This window comes from Puma concolor, chromosome A3, assembly GCF_028749965.1.
Source record: "Puma concolor isolate L17-30 chromosome A3, mPumCon1.1.hap2, whole genome shotgun sequence".
NCBI lineage: Eukaryota > Metazoa > Chordata > Mammalia > Carnivora > Felidae > Puma > Puma concolor.
This window is the reverse complement of record NC_141669.1, coordinates 22,189,285-22,198,109: the sequence shown is the minus strand read 5'-3', so window position 1 is coordinate 22,198,109 and position 8,825 is coordinate 22,189,285.

The following is an 8,825-nucleotide window of genomic DNA, read 5'->3' as shown; positions in this document are numbered from 1 at the left end:
TCCAGTCTTCAAAGAGCTCCTATTTATTTGGAAAGATATCTGCATAAACAAAAACGTTCATAACACTTAACCAGGGCAACGACAGAAATATGTATAAAGTTCCACAGGCTGAAGAGAGAAGGACATGACTGACTCCATGGAAGAAAAATACCTGGGAAGATGTGGCAGGCTGAGTAAATAGCCCCCAAAGATATCCACATCCTAATCCCTGGAATTTTCAAATGTTACCTCATATAGCAAAAAGGACTTTGCAGATGTGATTACGGATTTTGAGATGGGAAAATTATCCTGGATTATCAGGATAGGTACTAAATAATCATGAGTGCTCATAAAAGAGGGAGGCAGAAGGAGATGTGACTACAGAACTGAAAGAAATGTAACCACAGAAGCAAGATGTTGGAGTGACACTAAAGAACGGCAGGCAGCCTCCTGAAGCTAGAAAAGGCAAGGAAATGGATTCTTCCTTAGAGTCCCCCGAAGGAACCAGGATTACTGATAGCTTAACTTTAAACTAGTGAAACTGATTTCAGGTATCTGGTCTCCAGAACTGTAAGTAAATTAATTTGTGGTGTTTTAAGTCACCAAGTTTGTGGTAATTTGTTAAGGCAGTCATAGGAAACTAATATAAGGTTTCCCAGAAATAAGACTAATATCTGTCTGACCTGGGTTTTAAAGAAGGAACAGGAGGGGCACCTGGGTGGCTCAGTTGGTTGAGCATCCATCCGACTTAGGCTCAGGTCATGATCTCACAGCTTGCGGGTTTGAGCCCTGCATCAGGCTGTGGGCTGACCGCTTGCTCAGAACCTGGAGCCTGCTTCAGATTCTGTGTCTCCTTCTCTGTCTGCCCCTCCGCGGTCACGCTTTGTCTCACTCTGTTTCTCAAAAATAAATAAATGTAAAAAAAAAAAAAAGGAGGGGCGCCTGGGTGGCGCAGTCGGTTAAGCGTCCGACTTCAGCCAGGTCACGATCTCGCGGTCCGTGAGTTCGAGCCCCGCGTCGGGCTCTGGGCTGATGGCTCAGAGCCTGGAGCCTGTTTCCGATTCTGTGTCTCCCTCTCTCTCTGCCCCTCGCCCGTTCATGCTCTGTCTCTCTCTGTCCCAAAAATAAATAAACGTTGAAAAAAAAAAAATTAAAAAAAAAAAAAAAAAAGGAATAGGAGTTGAACTTGGAGTTAAAGGAGAGAAGAATAGTCCAGAGAAGACTGAACTCTCCCTTTCTCTGACTCTCCAGACTCAGAAGATATGAATTAGACCATAAAACCTATGATTTTCCATTCCAAGTTTTGTGACATCTGCCTCACATTTTAGCAGTCATGAGTTGAAGATTTCCAATGTAAGTGTTATTTTTTTTCCCCTTTACCTCACCTCTGGCTTTTCACTTTGAAATTTGACCTTTGTTTTTACAAAGTTTCTTACATCTGGGAAAGAAGAAAAATCTCTCCAGGGAGAACATTCTTAAGAAAGTAAATGAGAAAACTAGAGAGAGAATCTGATAAGGACACTTGTTTATTATTGGAGCATGCTTGGAACAGAGAATGACGAAACCTTCTCCAAAAACAAGTAAAGGAACTCCTGGCTTGATTTGCTTGGGACTAAAAGAAATAAAATCGTGAAAATAAAAAGTAAGAGCTCTAGGGGTGCCTGGGTGGCTCAGTCAGGTAAGCGTCCAACTCTTAATTTTGACTCAGGTCATGGTCTCATGACAGTGACATGGAACCCAGCATCAGGGTCTGTGCCGGGGATGGAGCTTGCTTATGATTCTCTCTCTCTCTCTCTCTCTCTCTCTCTCTCTCTCTCTCTCTCTCTCCTTCTTGTGCTATAAATAAATAAATAAATAAATAAATAAATAAATAAAATATTTTAAAAATAAGAGCTCTAAACCAGGTATAACTGAAGACAGAATAAGTTAATTCACTCAGAATATAGTGCAAAGACAGATATAATTAAAAGAGGGAGGCTGGATTGAAAGCCCCAACACGTATGATGAGAGTTCTAGAAAAATATAGAAAAATATAATGAGATTGATGGTTAAACAGTGTTTGAAAACATAAGAATTTTTTTTAATGTTTATTTATTTTTGAGAGAGACAGCATGAGCAGGAGAGGGGCAGAAAAAGAGGGAGACAGAGAATCTGAAGCAGGTTCCAAGCTATCAGCTCAGAGCCCAACATGGGACTCAAATCCATGAACCATGAGATCATGACCCGAGCCCAACTCAGACACTTAACCAACTGAGCCACCCAGGTGCCCCTGAAAACATAAATTTTTTTTTAATTAAAAAAAATTTATTTAATGTTTTTATTCATTTTTGAGACAGAGAGAGTCAGAGCATGTGCAGGGGAGAGGCAGAGAGAGAGGGAGACACAGAATCCGAAGCAGGCTCCAGGCTCTGAGCTGTCAGCACAGAGCCCGATGCAGGGCTCGAACTCACAGACTGTGAGATCATGACCTGAGCCGAAGTTGGACGCTCAACTGACTAAGCCACCCAGGTGCCCCTTTTATTAATTTTTTTTTAACGTTTATTTATTTATTTATTTTTGAGAGACAGAGCACGAGTGGGGAGAAGCAGAGAGAGAGAGAGAGAGAGAGAGAGAGAGAATCTGAAGCAGGCTCTAGGCTCTGAGCTGTCAGCACAGAGCCCAACGCAGGGCTGGAACCCACAAACCGTGAGATCATGACCTGAGCCGATATTGGACGCTCAACAAACTGAGCCACCCAGGTGCTCCAGAAAACATAAAAATTTTTAAGTTTTGATGAGACATTCGTCCTCAAATTTAAAAAAAAAAAAAAAAGAAAAAACAGGGGCACCTGGGTGGCAAAGTCGGTTAAGCATCTGACTTCAGCTGGGGTCATGATCTCACAGTCTGCGAGTTTGAACCCCGCATCGTTGGGCTCTGTGCTGACATCTCAGAGCCTGGAGCCTGTTTGGGATTCTGTGTCTCCCTCTCTCTCTGCCCCTCCCCTGTTCATGCTCTGTCTCTCTCTCTCTGTCTCAAAAATAAATAAGAACATTTTAAAAAAATTTTTTAAAAAACAAAAAACAAAACAAAACAAAAAAAACCCAAGCTTTTAGTGGCTCCTGGGTGCTCAGTTGGTTAAGTGTCTGACTCTTGATTTCTGCTCAGGTTGTAGTATCACAGTTTGTGAGTTCGAGCCCTGTGTAGGGCTATGTGCTAAGAGTGCAGAGCCTACTTGGGATTCTGTCTCTCTCTTCCCCTCATCTGCCTGTGTGTATGTGCTCCCCCACTCACTCTTTCTCAAAATAAACTCTAAAAGAAAACAAAAAAACCCAACCTTGGGATGCCTGGGTGGTTCAGTTGGTTAAACATCGGACTTGGGCTCAGGCAATGATCTCACAGTTTGTGAGTTTGAGCCCCTCATCAGGTTCTGTGCTGAAAGCTCAGAGCCTTGGGGCGCCTGGGTGGCGCAGTCGGTTAAGCGTCCGACTTCAGCCAGGTCACGATCTCGCGGTCTGTGAGTTCGAGCCCCGCGTCAGGCTCTGGGCTGATGGCTCAGAGCCTGGAGCCTGTTTCCGATTCTGTGTCTCCCTCTCTCTCTGCCCCTCCCCCGTTCATGCTCTGTCTCTCTCTGTCCCAAAAATAAATAAACATTAAAAAAAAAAAAAAAAAAAAAAGAAAGCTCAGAGCCTGGAGCCTGCTTCAGATTCTGTGTCTCCCTCTCTCTCTGCTCCTCCCCACTCACATCTGTCTCTCTCTCTCTCCTTCAAAAATAAACATAAAAAAAAAAAAAGAGTCAGATGCTTAAAAAAAAAAAGCTTTTAGTACAAATAAAATAAACTCACGTGGAGACATATCAGAGGGATATTTACAAAATATCAAGGATACAGAGAAAAATGTAAAAGCTATTAGAAATATGAGAAAGAAACAGATTACCTACAGAACAACAGTAAGGCTGATAAAACACTTCCCTATAAACCTAGAATTTTATCTCCAGCCAAATTGTCATTAAAGAGTGAAGGCAAAATACATTTTGATATGCCAGAAACAGTTAACAGTTAAGGGATTAAAAGAAACCCACACACACAATCTCACTGAAAGACCTATTTTTAAACATGGCCGTGATGGTATAAGAGGAACCAAATTTATCACTGCCTTAGCAATCTAGAACACTGGATCAAATATATAAAGCAACAGTTTTCAGATATTGGATAACAGGCAGCACAGGATAATAGCCCCTGAGAGAAGGGAAACAAATTAAGTAAATCCTATGAGTACCCCCAGCTTATTACCTAGAAAGAGTTTTCAGGCCACATTGTGGAGAGAGGAAACCCACACAGAGCCTAACAATCTCATTGCATTGAGAAGACAGAGTTGAGAGTTCAGGGAGGCCAAGGTGGTTAACATTTCCAGGGCAGAGAGCCGGAAAGGATGGAGTTACACAGAGAAATAACTACGGAGCTTTGTAGAAGAATCCTCTCAAGATTTTGTCTGTGAACTGAGCTAAACATACATGAGGAAACTCTCGGGGTTGAGGAAACAACCATTTGGGAGGAGTAGGCAGACCAGTGGAAAGAAAGCCATTTTGGTGGACATGATAGGATTCCAGCTGGCAGGTTTCCTATTACTGCTGTCTGTCCCTAGCAGACTGTAGAGCCGAGGGATTACAAATGTGAGGTCATTCATTTCTTTGCATGTGAGCCTCAGTTAAGAATGTTTACCCCCATGGTGACTGCAAGAAGCAGCAGGGTTTTTCTAAGTAACATTGTGGTTTTCACGTGCCAATTTGTCAGACTCAACTTGTGTCCTCCATTCTCAATAGCCAATATAGCTAAGGAGATCTTTTACTAAAGGATTTTGAGGAATCCCTAAGGAATGGGTAAGTGTGCCACAGATCTTCTCTGGAAACTACTTTTGCCAGCTGTCCCTGCTCCCAACCACTGCTGCTCTTGAACTTTGCCACCACCTCCTTTGGGCTCTCCCCGTGGTTCCACCCACTGGACCGAAGATCTCTTCACTTTATTCCCTAAAGTTTAGCTCAGTCCAAACTATGTAACAAGACACAGAGTCAGACATTAGAAACAAAGAGGAGCCCTCAGCTGCCACTAGAAGTGGCTGTTCTTCAGATTCCTGATAAGACAGAGCCAGCTCAGCTGGCCCATTTCCCCTTGCAGTTATCTCCAGGCTATGCCACTTCCTAGAATCCTAATGCCAGCAACAGGGATGGGTCCAAAGAGAATCATTCTTTTCCACTTTAAGGCCTGCATATTTCCACTCTAGAATATTTGACTGAGGGACTATCCTTTTCCTTAGGGGGAAAAAGCTCAATGCTGGCCTGCTTAACACAATTCCAGGAGCCACTGACATTTTCCAGACTTTGGATAATCTGGGTATATATAACATAATTTTTTTTTTTCAACGTTTATTTATTTTTGGGACAGAGAGAGACAGAGCATGAACGGGGGAGGGGCAGAGAGAGAGGTAGACACAGAATCGGAAACAGGCTCCAGGCTCTGAGCCATCAGCCCAGAGCCCGACGCGGGGCTCGAACTCACGGACCGCGAGATCGTGACCTGGCTGAAGTCGGACGCTTAACCGACTGCGCCACCCGGGCGCCCCTAACATAATTTTTTGATACGCCAGTGGTTCAGGCCAGCCTGTCCTCTTATATGAGGTGCAGAGGTAAGATTTGTATACTCCTCAGAGTGGCTCCAGTTTTGTGATCATCTATGAGCAAACAGTTGGACAAAAACATGCATAGGTCTCCAAAGAACAAGTAAGGATTTTAAGAGACATTCCAGTCCATATTCTTATTTAGGGGAAAAATAATCTCTTTTTCTCTGTAAGGGCATAGTCCTGCAAAACATTTTATATTACTAATAAATAAATTAACTCCAGCATCTCAGTCTGAAACATCTGAATTTTGGTTAATGTCATTACAGGATTTTCTTTAGGATAAGGTATTTCCTTTATGCATGTGTAGAGGGCTCATTGTGGTGATTTCCCTGAGTAAAGGTAGACAGCTGCAAGATGAACTTATGTCTGGCCTTCTAGAAATATAAGACTCCAACTTAAAATATAACACTTCTTTGACATTAAAAAATGCATTTATTGGGCAGCTTTTTATTTTTTATTTTAGAGAGAGACAGTGCAAGCAAGGGAAAGGGAGAGAGAGAGAGAGAAAGAGAGAGAGATAATCTTAAGTAGGCTCCATGCTGAGCATGAGCTGGATCCCACAACCCTTGGATCATGACCTGAGCCGAAATCAGAGTTGTCCCCTCAACTGACTGAGCCACTCACACACCCCATTGGGCACCTTTTAAAACAATACAAAGAGGACTATGGGTTGGCCCAGAACCTCAGAAATGGACTCTTTCCCCTCTTTTTTCTAATAACTTCAAAATATCTTCATTCCTTCTTTCATAGCTCTAAATCTTGGCCCACACTTTTTTTTTTCCTTCCCTTGGATCATTCTTCTAGCTTTAATCACACATGGGAAAGAATGTATCAAAACTTCTGAGGGGCACCTGGGTGGCTCAGTTGGTTAAGTGTCTGACTTTGGCTCAGGTCCTGGTCTCATGGTTCATGGGTTCGAGCCCCACATCAGGGTCTGTGCTGCCAGCTCAGAGCCTGGAGCCTGCTTCAGATTCTGTGTCTCCCTCTCTGCCCCTCCCCCACTCACACTCTGTCTCTCAAAAATAAATAAAAACATTTAAAAGTTAAAAAAAAAAAAAAACCTGCTGAGCTTCTGGGATGACTGGCTGGCTCAGCTGGTATAGCATGCAACTCTTGATCTTGGGTTTGCAAGCCCCACGTTCGTTGTGGAGAGGACTTAAAAATAAAATCCTACATCAAAACTGCTGAGCTTCTAAAGACAATATCTTATGAATAGTAAAATATAATCAGAAACAGGATTTGAAGGAAGTACATAAAGAGTCAAAAACAGAGTTAGGAGCTCCTGGGAAGGGCAGGGAAGCCCGGGAAGACCTACTTCCCAACTTCTCACCCTTCTCTCATTCTCTCATTTAACATCCTCCATATGCAGGTTGAGTTTCTCAGCCTGTGGTCTGCTACCCTCTGGGGGTCTTGTATTTCCAAGGCACTATGCATTTTTAAAACTTTGCGCATTTTAAAGCTTTGTGCTTTTAGTTTTATAATATAAGCATGTTAAACCTATTTGGGATTATCTGGATTAACATTTTATATTTTGAGTGATCGTGAGTTTATGTTTAACAATTGAACTGGTGTCACATTATACTCTGAAGTTAGCCTTTTAATTTTAAGGCAACGTTGCCTGGCCTTGGACAAGGGAGGGCAGGGGTGGTCCCTTGAATCCCTTGGGACCTGCAGAAGTATGTCTCAGTGGTTCACAATTTCTCATGTTTGAAAAACACTGGCTTAAACCACCTTCTCCTCTTCTTTCTCTCATGAGAGGTAACTGGAAAGAGGCTGAGAGGCTAAAAGAAACAAAAACTTTAAAAAATGACTAGTATTTGTTTATCTTCAATGCTTGACCAATTTGAGAGATAATACAAGGAATCTAGTGATTTTTTAAATAAAGCAAAGGTGGGGCATCTGGCTGGCCCAGTCAGAAGAGCCTGTGACTCTTGATCTTGGGGTCATGGGTTCAAGCCCCTAGAGATTACTAAAATAAACTTAAAAAAAAAAAAAGCAAAGATGATACTGGGACATATAATAGTGAATATGTGTAGGAATTACCAAATACTTAGAGTTTTTTTCTATCCACAGCAAATCAATCCCATGCCTTTATCCCTTGTTGTTGAATAAACTTGGTATATATTTTAGAGACAGTTTTTATCATTTAGGCCAGCCATTAAAGTACATCTTCAGCTCTTGTTATTATGTTTGATTGGTCACATTTCTTTCTTTATTTAATTTTTTTTAAACATTTATTTTCAAGAGACAGAGGGCTGGTGGGGGAGGGGCAGAGAGAGAGGGAAACACAGAATCCAAAGCAGGCTCCAGGCTTCCAGTTGTCAGTGCAGAGCCTGAAGCAGGGCTCCAACTCACTAACCGTGAGATCATGACCTGAGCTGAGGTCTGACGCTTAACTGACTGAGCAACCCAGGCGCCCCGATTAGTCACATTTCTGAAGCTCATAGGTTAGAGACTCAGGAAGATCAATCTACTAATATAACATTTGGGTGGAATTTTTAGTTAAAACCATTTTTTCCTCTCCCTATTAGAGCACAAAATCTTTGTGTCTTTCTTAGTGTACTTTAGTGGTTTGGGGGGATATGGGGATGGAATAGGGAGAAGATGATCTTCATATTGTTTTCCCAGGTCTTTCCATGAGACCCTTTACGATCTCCATTTCCCCTAAGACACCACCACCTTCCCAGTACCTTGATTTTTCCTTCAGTCATATTTTTTCCACTTTTTTCCTTGTCTGTTATTCATTTTGTTTCAGATCATTTTTAATCCAAATAAAAAATAGTTTCAAATAACTTAATGTCATTTGCATCACATATTTAGCATGTGTATATGGATACTTAATAAATGTAGTCTGTGGTTGAATAATACAGCATTTATGCAAACTCAGCACTTTGTATTCAGCTCCTCTTATCCTTAAAGCAATCTGAAAAAGTAGATATTGTATGTTTTCCTTGAAGAACTGAGCCTGAGAGAGAATAACAACTTGTGAAAGACCTCATAGGTTAATATATTTCAAAACTCATTTTCCCCCCCTCAATGTCACATTCCATTCTTAGGGGGGAAAAAAGAGGCTGAGCAATTTCGTGTTCCTGTTACACTGCCTTGTACAGAGATCTCATTAGGTTCACTATGACCTATGGGCCTAGTTAACATCCTCTACCCTCATAGTCCAACTTCAATGTTTTCAATGTTTA